At 39.9% G+C, this 20,397-nt stretch overlaps 1 long non-coding RNA gene across 4 annotated transcripts in view; it reads left to right on the forward strand.

Annotated features, from left to right (window-relative positions):
• LOC138437756 (uncharacterized) overlaps positions 1 to 20,397 on the forward strand; it is an 87,874-nt gene that overhangs the window by 61,825 nt on the left and 5,652 nt on the right. The window contains exons 3-5 of one of the 4 annotated variants that reach the window (XR_011256135.1): positions 5,330 to 5,368; positions 7,094 to 7,274; positions 7,369 to 7,452. This is a non-coding gene — a long non-coding RNA (uncharacterized lncRNA). Of the gene's footprint in view, positions 1 to 5,329; positions 5,369 to 7,093; positions 7,275 to 7,368; positions 7,457 to 20,397 lie in introns of all 4 variants that reach the window. The other 3 variants (XR_011256138.1, XR_011256137.1, XR_011256136.1) reach the window with 3 other exon arrangements.

The following is a 20,397-nucleotide window of genomic DNA, read 5'->3' on the forward strand; positions in this document are numbered from 1 at the left end:
AAGCTTTAAAGTATGTGACTGTGTATCAATATTAACACATTTTTTTTCAAAGACTTTTATTTTTAGAGCCCATTTCACTAGATTGTTTTCTAGATCAGTCACATTGTTTTTTTTTTTTCATTTCCTAGTCTCTTCTTCTGTAATTTCAATTAGGATTATGTTACTCCTAATTATTTGGTTTTCCATATGCCTGATATCTGCATGTTTTGCGACCCTCTGTCTTCTCTGCTTCATTCTGGGTAATTTCTTTGTGTGTATGCGTGCATGTGTCTGTGTGTGTATTAGTCATTAATTCTCTCTTCAGCTGTGTTTTATTTTTAGTTTAACCCCTTGATTGAGATTTTTTTATTCCAACAGTGTATGTTTCTGTACATTTTAATGCAGATATATCTGGTTAGGGAACTAGATCCTTGTTCTAGATCTAGAACAACTAGATCCTTGTTGTTCTAGATCCAGGGTTGTTCTTAATAATCTCGTTTTGGCATTCGATCTCTGATTTTATTCTCTATTTCATTAATCATTTTGTATGTCATTCTTCTGTGTTCTGTAGCAACAGCCCCTGGACCTGTTGTTTACCCTTTCTCTGAATGGTGGCTTTCTTTCAAGTATGTTTCACATCAAATATTGTGAGTTTGTTGCTTAATCCTTTATGCCTTAATTGAAAAATTGAGTAATTGCTTTGTAGCGAATTATTTTTTTTCCTGCTGACTATTTTTGTTCAGTTGCTCAGTCATGTCTGACTCTTTGAGACCCCAAGGACTGCAGCATGCCAGGCTGCTCTGTCCTTCACCATCTCTTGGAGTTTGCTCAAATTCACATCCATTGAGTCAGTGGTACCATTCAACAATCTCATCCTCTGCCGCCCCCTTCTCCTCCTGCCTTCAGTCTTTCCCAGCATCAGGATATTTTCCATTGAGTTGGCTCTTTGCACCTGGTGGACAAAGTATTGGGGCTTCAGCTTCAGCATCCGTCCTTCCAATGAATATTCAGGGTTTATTTCCTTTAAGATTGACTGGTTTGGTCATACTGTCCAAGGGACTCTCAAGAGTCTTCTCCAGCACCACAGATTGGAAGCATCAGTTCTGAAACTACCTAAGCTGTGCATGTGAGATCCAGCTCCGTGTTCTGAGACTCATCCTGGCCCAAGGCTGGCTTGAGGCTGAATTTCCTGACAGTAGCTACTACAATACCTGCCTTCTGGGAACTCTGCTCCTCCTGGAGGTCTACTACCAGTCTGGCCCCAGTGATGTCTTAAGAAAAAGAGTATGTCCTTAGGAAAGACTTCCCTGGTGGCTTAGTGGTAAAGAACCTGCCTGCCAGTGGAGGAGATCCAGGTTTGATCCCTGAATCTGAAAGATCCTTTGGAGAAGGAAATGGTAACCCACTTCAGTATTCTTGCTTGGGAAATCCCATGGATAGAGAAGCCTGGCAGGCTACATACAGTCCATAGGGTTGAAAAGAGTTGGATGCAACTTAGCAACTAAACCACCAACACCATGTCTTTGGAAAGTGTTCCTGTTCTTTGAGGTCAGCAACAATTTTCATATATTTATGTTGTTTACAAAATTCAGTTGTTCTGTAGAGGGATATTTCCCTGAATCGTCTAGTCAGGTGTATTGTTGGAAGTAGAAATCTATTATATGTCATATATACACACACCTCACAAGCAACCTGAGCATGTTTTGCCTTATCATTCCTATGTATAGGTGTTTGAATGAGTATATGTTAAATAGATGGCATCTCTATCTATCATCTCTCTCACTGTTTTATTAAGCTTTTAAAAATCTTCTATTTGAATTTATTTATATATTTGACTTCATGTGGTCTTAGTTGCAGCATGTAGAATCTTTTGTTTTTGGTTTCTTGTGACATGAGGGATCTAGTTCCCTGATCAGTTATCCAACCTGAGCCCCCTGCATTGGCAGCACAGTCTTAGCCACTGAACCACCAAGGAAGTCCCTGACCTTTTCAGTAATATTATCTGTGAAATTTGAAATAGTCAGGTTTTTAAATAGTCAATATTTGTTTTTATAATTTATTTATATTCTTTGGTATATAACAGATATTTCATTTATCTAAAAAAATTGGGTACATAGGATTGAAAGTAGATGTAGAAAGAATTATCAGTCACCTCACAGAAAATTTTGACACGCTCAGCCTGATTGTTCACAATTATTTTATAGTGGTTTGGGTGAGCACATAAAATGACAGCAAGGGGAAAGAGAATATTTGGAAATAGGATGATAAGTTTATTTGATAAAACTGAGAATTACACAAAGGCTTGGGTTACATATATAAAAAGAAGCAAATAAAAAAAAGAAAGCCAGGTATGTTTCCAAGGTTTTGAGCCACCCAACAAGTTCAAGAATATAGATTAGCTCTGAGGCCAACTTGAGTGAATGGGCAGTGTCTTCGGAGATGGTCCAGGGCTCATTTGACTGAATAAATACACAATAGACTTCTTTCTGGGAATCAAGCCAGCTCATATCAAATGGCAGACTACAAACTTCAGTAAAACTACTAAAGTATTTTATATTTGAATATTTACAGTATCATCAGTTCTTATAAAAGAATTATCTCCATAAGGCTTTAAAATAAAATTTTTCTTTATACCGAAATTGACATTCCTGTTCTACTCCACAATTACCGTGCTTTGCTTCAGGGTGGCATAAGCTTATACTCTGAGAAACCTGACTTTTATTTTTCATTATGTAAAAATCCCAATGAAATCATGCATTTGTGTGAAAAGAGAAGGCTCATGATCTACGAGTCTATCTTTCACCAAAAACAAATTCTCAAACTATATTGAGGTTCATGGGAAGGATTATGGCACAGTTTGCCAGAAGTAGCCTTTTGAAAGTGCTGATGATCATTCTGCAATTGGTTTTTAAATTTTAATGGACCTGATTTTTATTTGACAATAACATTTATGTGTAACAACCCTCTTATAAGGTCCTAGAGGAATCCCGAGGCAAATAAGACCCAGGTTGTCTGCATTTTGTTTGCTTCAGTTCACTTTAGTTGCTCAGTCATGTCCGACTCTTTGTGACCCCATGATTCGCAGCACGCCAGGCCTCCTTGCCCATCACCAATTCCTGGAGTTCACTCAAACTCATGTCCATCGAGTCGGTGATGCCATCCAGCCATCTCATCCTCTGTTGTCCCCTTTTCCTCCTGCCCCCAATCCCTCCCAGCACCAGTCTTTTCCACTGAGTCAACTGTTCGCATGAGTTGGCCAAAGTATTGGAGTTTCAGCTTTAGCATCAGTCCTTTCAAAGAACACCCAGGACTAATCTCCTTTATTTCTTTATTTATTTTTTCAGATTTTATTTTATTTTTTTTACTTAACAATATTTTATTAGTTTTGCCATACATCAACATGAATCCGCCATGGGTATACACGTGTTAATCTCCTTTAGAATAGACTGGTTGGATCTCCTTGTAGTCCAAGGGACTCTCAAGAGTCTTCTCTAGCACCACAGTTTAGAAGCATCAATTCTTTGGCACTCAGCTTTCTTCACAGTCCAACTCTCACATCCATACATGACCAGTGGAAAAACCATAGCCTTGACTAGACGGACCTTTGTTGGCAAAGTAATGTCTCTGCTTTTGAATATACTATCTAGGTTGGTCATAACTTCCCTTCTAAGGAGCAAGTGTCTTTTAATGTCATGGCTGCAGTCATCATCTGCAGTGATTTGGGAGGCCCCAAAAATAAAGTCTGTCACTGTTTCCACTGTTTACACATCTATTTCCCATGAAGTGATGAGACCAGATGCCATGATCTTAGTTTTCTAAATGTTGAGCTTTAAGCCAACTTTTTCACTCTCCTCTTTCACTCTCATCAGGAGGCTTTTTAGTTCCTCTTCTCTTTCTGCCATAAGCGTGGTGTCATCTGCATATCTGAGGTTATTGATATTTCTCCTGGCAGTCTTGATTCCAGCTTGTGCTTCATCCAGCCCAGTGTTTCTCATGATGTACTCTGCATATAAGTTAAATAAGCAGGGTGACAATATACATCCTTGACATACTCCTTTTCCTATTTGGAACCAGTCTGTCATTCCATGTCCAGTTCTAATTGTTGCTTCCTGACCTGCATACAGGTTTCTCAAGAGGCAGGTCAGGTGGTCTGATATTCCCATCGCTTTTAGAATTTTCCAGTTTATTGTGATCCACACAAAGACTTTGGCATAGTCAATAAAACAGAAATAGATGTTTTTCTGAAACTCTCTTGCTTTTTCCATGATCCAGCGGATGTTGGCAATTTGATCTCTGGTTCCTCTGCCTTTTCTAAAACCAGCTTGAACATCTGGAAGTTCACGGTTCACGTATTGCTGAAGCCTGGCTTGGAAAATTTTGAGCATTACTTGACTAGCGTGTGAGATGAGTGCAATTGAACGGTAGTTTGAGCATTCTTTGGCATTGCCTTTCTTTGGAATTGGAATGAAAACTGACCTTTTCCAATCCTGTGGCCACTGCTGAGTTCTCCAAATTTGCTGGCAAATTGCAAAGAAACGTGTAAGCTGCAAAGTTTATGACACATTAGGGGCAAAGAATGTGATTTGCATTTGTGAATTTGAGATGGTACGACTCAGTTAATAAACATGTGTTGTAGCATTATAAAGCCTACATTTTAATAAAGTTTGAAATAATTTAAAAATAATGTCAACTGAGTGATTATTTTTTGGTGGTGGAATTATCATGCATTAATTTTACTTTCTTTTGTCTCTTTAAAACATATTTTCTGTAATGAACATAAATTAACTGTTAATAATCATTGGAATGGATTGTTATTATTAGCTGACTCATTGGAAAAGACCTGATGCTGGGAAAGATTGAGGGCAAGAAGAAAAGGGGGTGAAAGAGGATGAGATGGTTGAATGTCATCACTGACTCAATGGACAAGAGTTTGAGAAAACTCTGGTAGATACTGAAGGACAGGGAAGCCTGATATGCTTCAGTTCATGGGGTCACAAAGAGTTGGACAGGACTTAGCAACCGAACAACAACAACACACCAACAAAGTATTCCACAAGCAGTGACAATGGCCTTTTTAGGTAGGTTATCTTTAATCTTTAAATTGTGGCCGTAAAACAGACCACATGCTTCTTGCTGTGGATACAAAGCTAGATTCTACCTTCATGGGGGTCTAAGAGTCCAGTGGACAAGGCAGTTAATGGACAGTTCCAAATGTGGGAAGTACTGGACTGTAACAGGAAAGGTATAGATTTTGTGGAGTTAGTGACAATGATAACAGCTATATACCAAGTATTTAAGATTTAACCTAAGTAACTCTATTAAGAGTGTCTGATTATCACTCCTTTCCCAGGTTTCGCTTATGGAGGAACCAAAGCTTATGGAGGTTGAAGTAAGTTGCTCAAGATTACATAGTTTATGTGCCGAAGTGTCATGAGCCTTTTTTCAGATGGTTTGGCCACCAGGCAGTGTGTGTCTGTTTGTGTGCGTGTATCTATATCCCTCTTTCTATATAATAATAATATGGCAGGCTATTAACTGTACTGCTCATTGTACTTTTCTTTCAAATTTACTATGGGAATAAAAAATTTCAAAATTAAAAGGAAGATCACACAACTGAATCAAATACAACCCAAACTCATATCCTTAAGCACTCAGCTACCGCCATCTTATTGTGTGTAATCTCTCTATTCTCGGGCTTATGTATCATTTTGTATGAGGAATCAGGAACAACGTGATAATATATAAACTGACTGAAAAGTCTTGATTCTCTTAGAGTCTCAATTGAGTATTTTAAAAGATTATATTCAATCTGGACATTGGAAGAGCTGATTTGTAAATCTGTTTTGAATATGCTTTCCAGTATGTGCTCAGTTTGACTGATTTGTTATTCAGTGAGCATTTGTTAATCACCTAGTATATACTCAGCCCTGTGGTAGAGGTAGCTAATATGGAAAAGTTCAGGAGTTCAAATTATTTATCTTTTAAAGAGTTTAGAGTCTGTTCAGGGCTTCCCAGGTGGTGGTAGTGGTAAAGAACCCACCCACTAGTGCAGGAGATGCAAGAGACGTGGGTTCAATCCCTGGCTTGGGAAGATCTCCTGAAGGAGGGCGTGGCAATCCAGTCCAGTATTCTTGCTTGGAGAATCCGATGGGCAGAGGAGCCCGGTGGGCTATGGTCCACAGAGTCACACAGAATTGGACACAACTGAAGAGGCTTTGCATGAACACATGCAGAGTCTGGTTAAGTAGGCATGATAATACATGCCAAACAGTAGTGACCGACACCAACACAACTATATAAGCAGGATTTTGATGCAGTGCTCTGTGCTCTGGAAATTAAAAAGATAAAAATCAGTGTGATCTGGGATCATTAGGAAATGCTTAATGAAGAAGGCAATCTCACAATCTCTTTGAAAGATGGCTAATTAGAGGGTTTAGAAAAGAACATTCCATTTGGAAACAATACAAGTTTTGTACACAGGTATTTTGTGTTGATGGAGCAATGATGCAGTGTGATAGAAAGGATTAATTAGTACAGAGAGGGTGTGTAATGGTGGGGAAGTTGGATTGGAAGATACGCTAAGGTGAGTAGTTTATTCTTGTTATCACCAGAAAAAGTAAACTCTTGAATAAGGTTGTATTTATCAGAGGTGCTCCTGATGAAGGTTTCTTTTCGAAAATCTTTATGGTCTGCTTCTTTTGTTGTTGAGGCCTCTATCAGAATGGCTTTCAGGTTTTCTGTGTCACCATCACAGGTTCCAGTAAGACATACTGTATACAAATCAGTCTTAGAAAATGCTGTATACACGTGTTCCCCATCCTGAACCCCCTCCCTCCTCCCTTCCCATACCATCCCTCTGGGTCATCCCAGTGCACCAGCCCCAAGCATCCAGTATCGTGCATCGAACCTGGACTAGTGATTCATTTCATATATGATATTATACATTTTATACCTATGGTGGATTCATGTTGATGTATGGCAAAACTAATACAGTATTGTAAAGTAATTAACCTCCAATTAAAATAAATAAATTTATATTAAAAAATAAAAACAAAAGAGAAAATGCTGTATGTATTTTTTAAACTTTTTTTTTTTTGTACTGTATTCACTGCAGGGAAGTTGTCAAATATCTTGTCTGCCACATCCCTCAGGGACCGTGATTTTGGGGAACAAGGAACTTTTCTCCAATGTTCTTGATTCCAAGTGGAGGCAGCTGCAAACTGTGTATGTCTTTGCCCCTCATTCGCTCCTCCTTTGGGGAGGTGTGAACTAATGGGCGATTTTGGAAGAACTGGGTAAGGGTAGCTCATTCCTTCTCTCTGTTATTCTTCTTTGGGAGTGAGTCTGTACACAGAATGTGCCCTCAACTTTTCTCTGCTCTTCTGAAAGCTGCGTGGTAAAGGAGGGCCCTGCCTCCATGGGGCCGTGGGCAGGAACTGGCAGAGGGAGCTGACCTAATCCTGGCTTCAGTGTGTAAGTATGTAAGCCCATTCGCCTGCAGATGTAAGTTGCATTCTCAAATTACAGCTTTATCAGTGGTAACCTTGTTATTTCACTAGTGTATTCCCTTCTTCTAATTTCTCAGTTAATGGAAAACCTGGGTAAGAGAGAGGGTTTCTATTTGTCAAGCTTTTTCCACACCCCAATAGCTTATGAATCGAGAACGATGAATGGATAATATTTCTTCATCAAATTGTTGGAAACCAGCTTTTTACTAAATTCGAACACTTGTAAATGCCTTTATAATCTACATATCTATGCTTCATGGCTGTCTGATATTATATTTGTATTCTGATTTATACTTTCTATAGTTCTGATTTTTTAAATTTATGATGAATTATTTTATGTGCTTTCTATATGCCACTTCAAATATTTTTGTGGAATTAGGCCAAGTTTAAATCATATAATACTTCTGTGATATACTGACAGACTTGAAAGATGGCTGGCTGTAGAAAATGAAGGAGAGAAATTAATTAGAAGTGTGTCGAAGTCTCATCTAAATGACTCTAAGAAGGTGGCATCGCTGTGAGACGTCAGTAACCTCGATCTCACAGATCAAAGGTGATGGTTTTCAAGTGAACAAGGGACATCTGAGTGAAATAACAAGAAGATGGGGCATTAGAGAGGAGCTCAGGTTAATGAAAGAATGAGAACAAATTGATAAAAGCGTGTGAATAGGGAGGGGGAGGGAGGAGAGAGAAAATAACCCTATGCGTTGGAGGAATGTCCATAGTTGATGTAAATAAAGAGGAAGCATGACTAGAGAATAAAGTGAGCAGGAATCAGAGAAAGTTATGTTTCTGAAACCTTGGGAATGATCAGGTAATGTCAACTGCAAAGGAAGTTTTAGGAGAATGATGCTTGTAAGCCCATTGCTAGGCAACAGTCTCTTTGAGGGATTTATTTTATCTTTCAATAATTTGTTTACCCCATTCCAGAAACGTTTGTATAGTGCCCAGCATAATGCTATATCATTTGTGCTTGGACTGGATAAGAACTAACCACAGGATTCGATGAATGAATCTAGCAGGCTGGTGTGTTCTGTAGGGTGGTTCTTCCTATATGACGCTTCTCTTACACTGGATGGATGGCTGTGTGTGAATACAGTACGTGGGTACATACGGCTGGAGTGTATGTATATAGCCAAGGAAGGGAGTATATAGCCAAGCTGACCCCTCTCCTGGATGGTTAAATAAGAAGCACCTCATTATGTGGTATCTCATCCACGCTGGGAACCCTGCTCTTTCCAGGCATATTGTGCAATTTGTTTAGAGAGTGTTTCTTTGATTTTAGTCTATGGCAAAATATTGCTGTTACCAGTCACTTTGCACATGTGGAAGTGGTGGTGGGTAGTGGAGGATGGGCTGCTGGGATGGCTGTTCTAGATACTGTACTTCGATCACCTGACTTCTGCCCCCTTCCCACTCTAATTCAAGCTTTGGGGCTTCTCTGGAGCTGACCTTATCTTCTCCGTATATATATATTTTAATTTTATTACTGGAGTGTAATTGTTTTACAATGTTGTTGGATTCTGCTGTACAACAAAGTGAACCAGCCATATGTGTACATATCCTCTGTTCTTTTCATTTTGTTTTGTTTCCTCTGTATATTCTGGACTGCAGTCTGTCCCCCCCAGTTCCTTCTTTTCCATCTACATAATTCCACCTGCTTTCTGTTTTTCAGAAATCATTTAAATCCGTTAATGTTGCTCTCCCTCTTAGAGGTGCTATGAATTTGTTCTCTTTTTGAATAAATTGTCATTCAATTAGATCTTTGCAGGAAGGTATGGTAAATATATGATGTGTTCTCTGCCATCTTGAACTGGCAGTCAGTTCTCAATTTAAAAATATATTGATAAGACTCTCACTTTTTAAAAATTATTTTCCTTATGGACATTTGAAAGATCTTTATTTCTCAAATTTTGCTTATGATAATGAATTAATTGTGATGATAAAAACATATTTTTTCCCTTAAAAATCATTATTTCTAAGGTCCAAACAGACCTTACAATCAGCAAACGTAAACTGTGACATCAGACTGAATTGATGCAATTTCAGGCAAGCACAAGAAATTTGATATTTCTGTTTTCTAACGTAGCTATTGTGATGGAAAATAAATTATTAATATCAAGAGCTGATTCAGATGTTCCAAACATTTATCAAAAAAGAGTTACATGTTAAGCCCTTTGCTAGACCCTGGGTGTATTGGTGAATAAAATAGACATCTGCCCCAAGGCATTTGCGGACTAGTGATAGAGGAAGACGTTAAATACACACAAGTAGAAATAAAATTGTGGAAAGTCTTCTAAAGGATAAATGTAGGTTACTATGAGGAAGCATGTTAGGAGGAACCTAACTTAGTTTGGAGGCTCAGGAAAAATCCTCTTTGGAAAGTGACATTTAAGGAGAAGCCCAAGACTAGCATTTAAGCAGAATAGTGTGGGGAATACTGAAGGTGATGGGACAGCAGATCAGATCCCCAGTGGGCTGGGAAGGGGCCAAAATGGGGAGGAGAGGCCCAAGATAAGGCTGGAGACAAGGGGAGAGACCCAATCAAAATCCTGCAAAGTCTTGGGTTATTTTCTAAAATCTGTCAAAGGATTCTACCCTTGGCATTGGCTTGTTCTGGCCTGTACTTTTAAAGGTTTATTCTCTTTTAGCTTTGTGAAGAGCAGTTTGGTAAGATGGTACTGTCATTATAGCACAGATGAGAGATGATGGTGGCATGGCTAAAAAATGTCCAGGGACATTGAAAGAGGTAGCAAGTTGGAGACACACACACATACACAAATATACACATGTTGAATTGATAGAACGTAGTGATGGTTGTGGTAATTTGAGGAATGAGAGTTGAATGACTTCTAGGTTTCTGATTTTGGCAACTGGTGAGGTTGAAGTTTACTGCAGTGACGGGTATAGAATAAAGATGAATTTGGGGGACAAAAATGAATTTAGTTTTTGATTTTCCCTTGGAAGGGAGACAGATCTAAGTAGAAATGCTAAGAAGGCAGTTGGGTGTGTGAATCTGATCTCAGAAAAGAAATCTTGGCTGGAGATATAAATTTGGGAATTATCATCATATCTATGATTATTTAATGCTGCAGGAGTGGAAGATATCAGGGAGAAAATGAAAATGAGAAACCACATGGCTAAACCCCAAGGAGCCTCAACATTCAGAGGTTGGATAGAGAAGAGAAGCTGCTCTGAGAATTTGAAAAGAGCCAGAGAGGTTGAAGAAAAACGAAATGAGTTGATGTCAAAGTTTCCAAGAGAATAGAGTATTTTAAGAAGGAAGAAATACATGATAAACCCTTTAAAATATTGCTAACAGACCTTCTGTGTTCAAGGATCCATATTGTCTTTCTCCTATAAAAATTTCAGTCTGAGATGAAACCACATTCTTCTTTTTAAATTTAAATTTATTTATTTAATTGGAGGATAATAGCTTTACAATTTTGTGTTGGTTTCTGCCATATAGCAACATGAATCCATGTTCTAAAGTTAGGGAGAGATTCTGGGAGTGGAGCTGGGCAGGTGGTCTTGGTGGTGTGTGTCAGTGGTTAATGGGAGACAAAGCAAAAAGATGTGTGTCAGGGATCTAGCTTATCTTGTGTCTTCCTTTCCTCCACCTGCCTTCCCACCTCAAACATCTTTGCATCGCAATCTCAACAACTAGTATGCTAACATAAAAATTGTTGTAAAGACAATACTACTGGAGAATTTCTCAAACAGAGAAATTTCTGCTCCTATTACTGTCTAATATGGTGCTCTGCACCAAGTTGAGAACAACTGAAGTAGTTAATACAGGTGGTTTGGGGAAAAAGAACACTCAGGTTTAACTCAAGTTTTCTGAAAGATTGCACTATGTGAATCAGGTAAGTCTTTGACCATGTTCATCTGAACACTGGCCTTCCTTGGTGGCTCAGACAGTAAAGGATCCAGCTGCAATGAAAGAGACCTGGGTTCGATCACTGAGTCGGGAAGATCCCCTCTTGCCTGGAGAATGCCATGGACAGAGAAGCCTGGTGGGCTGTAGTCCATGGAATCGCAAAGTGTCAGACATGACTGAGTGACTAACACTTTCACTTTCTTTTCACTTTCACCTGAACATTAGTTGAAAGTTGAATATCAACTTCTTTTGAGTCCTTCTTCCCCTGGCTAGCTTACCATACTTTATGCAGATAAGATTATAAAGTATTGTCATGGTTTTTTTTTGCATGTAGTTTTCCAAATCAGAATAATGGACCAAATACTACCTTTCTGAGTGTTTTGTAGTTATGCGAATACACAAGAAAATACTGGGTGAAATTATATGAAATTGCATTTGATGAAAAAATGGCCAAATATGGGCAGTTTCTTGTAGTTCAACTTAATACTTGACATGTGTCTAGCAGTTTATTCCAGAAATAACTCTTTGTTTTTGTTGTTCAAATAGTTTCTTTTAGTTATGGTGAGCTATGGTAAATTAATTTGTACTAAACTTAATTCTGTTTTGTAGTAGTGGATATAATATTTTGAATTTTTATCTCCTTATATACTTTCTTTGTTAAGTGGTTTCAGACAGCACTAAGGAAGGAACTTCATCCAGACTATAGTGAAAAGTTTTCAGGTTTACTCATTCTTTCCTAGTCCTTTCCTCATATCTATGATGTAAATGGATGAGATTTCATAGAAGCTCATCCTGTGCCTCAGAGCTGTATTCTAGAATGTTCTTGAGGAGTAAAGGCAACAGCTCACAAAGATTCCTTTGGCTGTGTTGAAGGATAGTAGCTATTCTATTGTTCTTCTCTGACAAGATGATCTTTAGCTATTTTATGAGAAATTTCATAAGAGAGCAAATTTCCAGGGCATAATCTTGTTCTACAATAGTATTTCATTCTTGGTCAGAATCAGCTCTCATACAATTGAATTTATCTTTAAGTTTTTTTAACTTTTCAGTTTTTAAATCTTTTATTGAAGTATAGTTGATTTACAATATTGTGTTAATTTCTGCTGCATAGCAGACCGAGTCATTATACATATATGTGCTAAGTCACTTCAGTCATGTCCAACTCTGTGCAATGCTATGGACTGTTGTAGAACGCCAGACTCTTCTGTCCGTGGGATTTTCCAGGCAAGAACACTGGAGTGAGTTACCATGCCCTCCTCCAGGGGATTTTCCCAATCCAGGGATGGAACCTGTGTCTCTTAGGTCTCCTGCATTGGCAGGCAGGTTCCTTACTGCTAGCACCACCTGGGAAGCCCTATGCATACATATATAAATATATATATTCTTTTTCGTATTGTTTTCCATTATGGTTTATTACAGGATATTGAATATAGTTCCCTGTGCTATTCAGAAGGACCTTGTTGTCTGTTCATTCTGTGTGTAATAGTTTGCATCTGCTAACCCCAAATTCCCAATCTGTCCCTCCTTACTCCCCCAGCAAACACAAGTTTGTGTTCTGTCTCTGTGAGTCTGTTTTTGTTTCTTGTGCTTTGTAGATGGGTTTATTTTTGTCGTGTATCACAGTCCACCTATAAATTTAACTGAAGCTGGAATTGTTTTTTGGCTGCCAGATTAGTAATTTAAAAAATTGTGGGTAGATTTAGTACTTGGTAAGATTATATATTGATTTTATATATGGATGTATACACATAAAAAAGGAATGTCAGGTTTTGTTATAGTTGTAATAGTTAAGTAGTATTCTAATTCACTACTTGTGTGAACATGTTTTAAATTTGAATAACTGTCATTGGGAAATACACTGAAACTGAAGTTAGCAAGGACTTGTTAGTTCCTTGCTTCTAATATAGACAGATCATTTGAAAAAGCATAAACCTGTGGACTCTGATACACACAGTTGCATTTTCTTATGATTTGTACATGTAGTATCTTTCAGAAGATTAGGAAATCAGAGAGATTTACTACTAAGAAATAAAGCCTATAAATGTTGTGGTGTGTTTTGTTTATACGTATGTAGCAGAATGTGACCACTTAGACTCTCCTGATGTATTTTTCTATACTGCAAATGAAAGATAGCATACAAATACTTCTTATCTTTTGGAAGGAGTTAAAGATAAAACTTTCTCTACACTCAAGATTAGGAAAGCTACTATTAAATATTGTTAAATAACTTTTTAGTGTCCTAACTTTTGCCTTTTCATGCTGTTGTTGGGGTTCTCAAGGCAAGAATACTGAAATGGTTTGCCATTCCCTTCTTCAGTGAACCACATCTTGTCATTCTCCACTTCAGTATTCTTGCCTTGAGAACCCCATGAATAATATGAAAAGGCACAAAGATAGGACACTGGAAGATGAACTCCCCAGGTTGGTAGGTGCCCAATCAGTGTAGAAATAACTCCAGAAAGAATGAAGAGACTGAGCCAAAGCAAAAACAACACCCAGTTGTTGATGTGACTGGTGATGGAAGCAAGGTCTGATGCTGTCAAGATCAATATTGCATAAGAACCTGGAATGTTAGGTCCATGAATCAAGGCAAATTAGAAGTGGTCAAACAGGAGATGGCAAGAGTGAACGTCGATGTTTTAGGAATCAGCGAACTAAAATGGACTGGAATGGGTGAATTTAACTCAGATGACCATTATATCTAGTACTGTGGGCAAGAATCACTTAGAAGAAATGGAGTAGCCATCATAGTCAACAAGAGAGTCCAAAATGCAATACTTGGATGCAATCTCAAAAACGACAGAATGATCTCTGTTTCCAAGGCAAACCATTCAATATCACGGTAATCCAAGTCTATGCTGCGACCAGTAATGCTGAAGAAGCTGAAATTGAATAGTTCTATGAAGACCTACAAGACCTTCTAGAACTAACACCCAAGATGTCCTTTTCATTATAGGGGACTGGAATGCAAAAATAGGAAGTCAAGAAACACCTGGAGTAACAGGCAAATTTGGCCTTGGAGTACAGAATGAAGCAGGGCAAAAGCTAATGGAATTTTGCCAAGAGAACATACTGGTCATAGAAATCACCCTCTTCCAACAACACAAGAGAAGACTCTGTACAGGGATATCACCAGATGGCGAAACTAAATTCAGATTGATTATATTCTTTGTAGCCAGAGATGGAGAAACTCTATACAATCAGCAAAAACAAGACTTGAAGCTGACTGTGGCTCAGATCATGAACTCCTTATTGCCAAATTCAGACTTAGATTGAAGAAAATAGGGGAAATGACTAGACCATTCAGGTATGACCTAAATCAAATCCCTTACAATTATACAGTGGAAGTTAGAAATATATTTAAGGGACTAGATCTGATAGAGTGCCTGATGAACTATGAATGGAGGTTCATGATATTGTACAGGAGACAGGGATCAGGACTATCTCCAAGAAAAAGAAATGCAAAAGAGCAAAATGGCTCTCTGGGGAGGCCTTACAGATAGCTGTGAAAAGAAGAGAAATGAAAAGCAAAGGAGAAAAGGAAAGATATATCCATTGAATCAGAGTTCCAAAGAATAGCAAGGAGAGATAGGAAAGCCTTCCTCAGTGATCAGTGCAAAGAAATAGAGGAAAACAATAGAATGGGAAAGACTAGAGATCTCTTCAAGAAAATTAGAGATACCAAGGGAACATTTCATGCAAAGATGGGCTCAATAAAGGACAGAAATGGTATGGACCTAACAGAAGCAGAAGATATAAGAAGACATGGCAAGAATACACAAAATAACTATGCAAAAAAGATCTTCATGACCCAGATAATCATAACGGTATGATCACTCACCTAGAGCCAGATATCCTGGAATGTGAAGTCAAGTGGGCCTTAGGAAGCATCACTACGAACAAAGCTAGTGGAGGTGACAGAATTCCAGTTGAGCTATTTCAAATCCTAGAAAATGATGCTGTGAAAGTGCTGGACTCAATATGCCAGCAAATTTGGAAAACTCAGCAGTGGCCATAGGACTGGAAAAGGTGAATTTTCATTCCAATCCCAAAGAAAGGCAATGCCAAAGCATGCTCAAACTACCGCACAATTGCACTCATCTCAAGTAATGCTCAAAATTCTCCAAGGCAGGCTTCAGCAATACATGAACCGTGAACTTCCAGATGTTCAAGTTGGTTTTAGAAAAGGCAGAGGAACCAGAGATCAAATTGCCAACATCCGCTGGATCATGGAAAAAGCAAGAGAGTTCCAGAAAAACATCTATTTCTGCCCTATTGACTATGCCAAAGCCTTTGACTGTGTGGATCACATCAAACTGTGGAAAATTCTGAAAGAGATGGGAATACCAGACCACCTGACCTGCCTCTTAAGAAACCTATATGCAGGTCAGGAAGCAACAGTTAGAACTGGACATGGAATGACAGACTGGTTCCAAATAGGAAAAGGAGTATGTCAAGGCTGTATATTGTCACCGTGCTTATTTAACTTCTATGCAGAGTACATCACGAGAAACACTGGACTGGATGAAGCACAAGCTGGAATCAAAATTGCTGGGAAAAAATATCAATAACCTCAGATATGCAGATGACACCACCCTTATGGCAGAAAGTGAATAAGAACTAAAGAGCCTCTTGATGAAAGTGAAAGAGGAGAGTGAAAAAGTTGGCTAAACACTCAACATTCAGAAAACGAAGATCATGGTGTCCAGTCCCATCACTTCATGGGAAACAGATGGGGAAACAGTGGAAACAGTGTCAGACTTTATTGTTTCAATCACTGCAGATGGTGACTGCAGCCATGAAATGAAAAGATGCTTATTCCTTGCAAGGAAAGTTATGACCAACCTAGACAGCATATTAAAAAGCAGAGACAGTACTTTGCCAACAAAGTCAAGGCTATAGTTTTTCCATTAGTCATGTATGGATGTGAGATTTGGACTATAAAGAAAGCTGAGTGCTGAAGAACTGATGCTTTTGAACTGTGGTGTTGGAGAAGACCCTTGAGAGTCCCTTGGACTGCAAGGAGATCCAGCCAGTCCATCCTAAAGGAGATCAGTCTTGAGTGTTCATTGGTAGGACTGATGTTGAAGCTGAAACTCCAATATTGTGACCACCTGATGCGAAGAGCTGACTCATTTGAAAAGACCCTGATGCTGGGAAAGATTGAAGGTGGGAGGAGAAGGGGAAGACAGATGATGATATGGTTGGATGGCATCACCAACTCAATGGACATGAGTTTGAGTAAACTCCAGGAGTTGGTGATAGACAGGGAGGCCTTACGTGCTGCAGTCCATGGGGTTGCAAAGAGTTGAACACAACTGAGAGACTGAACTGAGCTGAACTGAAATAACTTTTAATTGTTTAAGTTTGTTTAATTTCTTAAAGGTATGGATTAAAGGTTTAATGGGGCTTCTGCATCTATTATTAAAGAGAAGAGGAGTGTAAGTTTTGAGGATGGATGAAGTGTCCCTCAGGGAAGCCTGAAGAAAGAGGTGGGCTATAGGAACATGTGGTATGGATTGGTAGTGGAGACATGAAGAAGAATAGAGTGGCACTTGTTAAGGTGGGAAGTTTTGTCCCAGGAACGAGAGGCCCTGGTTTCTGGGAAGTCTCAGATGAGTGAACCTGACAAAAGTGGTGCTGTAAGTTATTGAACCTAACAGGAGGTACATTGGACCTAAGGCCCTGCCCAGTAATAACTTAGTCCATCGCAGGGGCTATTACCCTTTCACTCTTTCCAGCAGGACGAGAGAGGCATTTGTGTTATGTCTGTAGTTACTATTATCACTCATTGACTGCCCAGCAGAAGTTATCCTGCCCATGACAGACGACTTTACTTGGTCGCTGTTTGAGTATCCCATGTGGACATCCCTCCAACATAGACCAGGGAGTCTTTCTTAATTTGGTTTCTTCTAGAAGTAAATCCTGAGATGAAGACTGAGACTGCAAGTAATTTATATGAGGGTGATTCCAGGAAACCTTGTTAACAGGGTGGGAAGGTAAAAGGCTTCCTTGATAGCTCAGTGGTACAGAATCTGCCTACCAATGCAGGAAACATAGGTTCAATTTCTGAGCTGAGAAGATCCCCTGGAGATGGAAATGGCAACCCATTCCAGTATTCTTACCTCGGAAATCCTGGCAGGCTACAGTCCATGTGATCACAAAGAGTCAAACACAACTGAGCGACTAAGCACACACACACAATAGCCAATAAAGAGATCGTAGTCAAGCAAGTTACCTGTAGATAACTGGAGCTCCTGAGGAACTCTGGGAAACTGCAGAACGTGTGCTTGAATTGCCCTCCCTTCACATGACGTATGGACAGTGAGGCTTTGACCACCGGACAGAGTCATTGCACAGTTGGAAGTCAGCTTTATGCCCCACAGTGGTATAGTTTCAGGGTGTATGATGGTACACAGACAGTCTTTGCTACAGTCTGCCCCTTGCACTGCTCAGGTGCACTTCTGCTCCGTTCTGTTCTGTCATTTATTCTTCAAGATGGCTGTTGAAATTCTTTTTCAACAGTTCAGTTCAGTTGCTCAGTCATGCCCAACTCTTTGCGACCCCATGAATCGCAGCACTCCAGGCGTCCTTGTCCATCACCAACTCCCGGAGGTCACTCAGACTCACGTCCATCGAGTCAGTGATGCCATCCTGCCATTTCATCCTCTGTTGTCCCCTTCTCCTCCTGCCCCCAATCCTTCCCGGCATCAGAGTCTTTTCCAATGAGTCAACTCTTCGCATGAGGTGGCCAAAGTACTGGAGTTTCAGCTTTAGCATCATTCCTTCCAAAGAAATCCCAGGGCTGATCTCCTTTATAATGGACTGGTTGGATCCAAGGGACTCTCAAGAGTCTTCTCCAACACCCCAGTTCAAAAGCATCAATTCTTTGGCGCTCAGCCTTCTTCACAGTCCAACTCTCATGTCCATACATGACTACTGGAAAAACCATAGCCTTGACTAGACAGAGCTTAGTTGGCAAAGTAATGTCTTTGCTTTTGATATGCTATCTAGGTTGGTCATAACTTCTCTTTTTCAACAAGTGCTGTCTAAATCCCAAGTCTGAAACATACTTAAGCCCTTTATCCGTTTTGTAGAAGAAATTCTAGCTTCTCGTGAGTTGGTCACGCTTGCTGGTATAATAACTCACTTTGTCTGCTGGTCTGTTTTTGTTGTCCAGTCACTCAGTTGTGTCCGACTCTTTGCGACCCCATAGACTGCAGCATGCCATCTTCCTTGTCCTTCACGATTTCCTAGAGTTTGCTCTAACTCATGTCCGTTGAGTTGATGATGCCATCCAACCATCTCATCCTGTCCCCTTCTCCTCCTGCCCTTAATCTTTCCCAGCATCAGGTTCTTTTCTAATGCGTCGACTCTTCACACCAGGTGGCTATTAGCATGAACAATGAAAATGACTGTGAGGCAGTCATGGCTTTAGGCTTAGTGGACCCTTACTTTGTCCTTTACTGTATTTTCACTCACCCGGGAACCAGGATCTTCAGCCCAGTTGACCTTAAAGTTGGAGGAGTAGTAGGCACAAATTCCCTGAATAATTTACTGGGATTGATGGTGAGAAGGGCCACCCTCACTCTCATTCTTTGGTACCCATTTAAATTCTAGCTGTTGACACAGATCAGCAGATGATGGCCATTGGTTCAAAATATGTACTGCATTCTAACCTCATGGGGTATCATCCTATAGTTGGCACTTCAGCGGTGCCTTTAAGATGCTGTTCAAACATCCTAAAAGACCAATAGCTTTTGGCATGAAAGCGTATGGTGGGAATGAATGTAAGCTGCTGTCTAATCCAAGCAAATGTACACTACTTGAGAACTTCTTTCCTGGAGGGAATTGAAGCAAACTCCTAATCTGTAGCTTCATTCTAGAGTCTGTGCTAATTTCTTCTAGTAAAGATACTACTTATGGCACTGCTGTAGTGACTAACATTGCCATTTAGTCCAGTTTGTATATATGCTTAGTTGTGCCCAACTCTGCGACCCCCTGGTAGCTTACCAAGCTTCTCTGTCCGTGGGATTCTTCAGACAAGAATACTGATGTGGGTATTGAAGATCCCACTCCAGGGGATCTTCTCAACCCAGTGATCTAACCTGTGTCCCTTGCATTGCAGGCATATTCTTTACCATTTGAGCCACCAAGGAAGGCCAGAAGATGTTCACTGTTGGTCATTTCCAGCCTGTCCCAGGTACAGGCAGAGCAGATTCTGAATGCCAGAGAAAACCCTAAGGCAGCTGGAACCCAAACAGGGTACCCTGCCCTGTAAGAACTGAGAAAATGTGCTGGGGCTGACAGTGTCTACTCTGGCACCCAGAGACTCAGCAGAGAACCCTGGACACTTTGTGGGTCACATAGGTATTTTGAGGTGTCTGAACTCAACAGGCTTGAGATCCCCAAGTTGGGGGATGGCTAGATGCTGTCATAAACATATACATGCTACATGTCCAATTTTATACCTTTCTATAACTTAACCTTGTATGATGAGTATGGTTGGGCTTCCCTGGTGGCATTAGTTTTAAAGAACCTGCCTGCCAGTGCAGGAGACAGAAGAGATGTCGGTTCGATCCCTGGGTCCTCTCTTAGAGGAGAGCATGGCTACCCACTCCAGTATTTTTGCCTGGAGAACCCATTGGCCGTGGGCCTGGTGGGCTACAGTCCATGGGGTCACAAAGAGTCGGAGACAACTGAAGTGACTTAATGCGGGTGGGCGCGTGCGCACACACACTCACACACACACAACGAGTACGCTCATATTACCTGAAACGGTATTAAAAAACCATTTTTAGGTGCCATCAGGAGGTGTTTCATCTTCAAATGAGAAGGCAAGTTATATTCCTTTACTGACAATTCTTGGAATTTAAAAAGCATGACAGAATGTCAACAGACATATATTTATGGCTATAGACAGGTAGTTTTGAATCTGTGGGCTTAAAGTATGTCCCATATTTTAAAAATGCAGCATGCACACTGAAGTCCAGATGTAGCTTGAATTGTACTTCATCATGGGAGGGTTCC

The sequence above is a fragment of the Ovis canadensis genome, chromosome 3 (genome assembly GCF_042477335.2).
Source record: "Ovis canadensis isolate MfBH-ARS-UI-01 breed Bighorn chromosome 3, ARS-UI_OviCan_v2, whole genome shotgun sequence".
Lineage (NCBI taxonomy): Eukaryota > Metazoa > Chordata > Mammalia > Artiodactyla > Bovidae > Ovis > Ovis canadensis.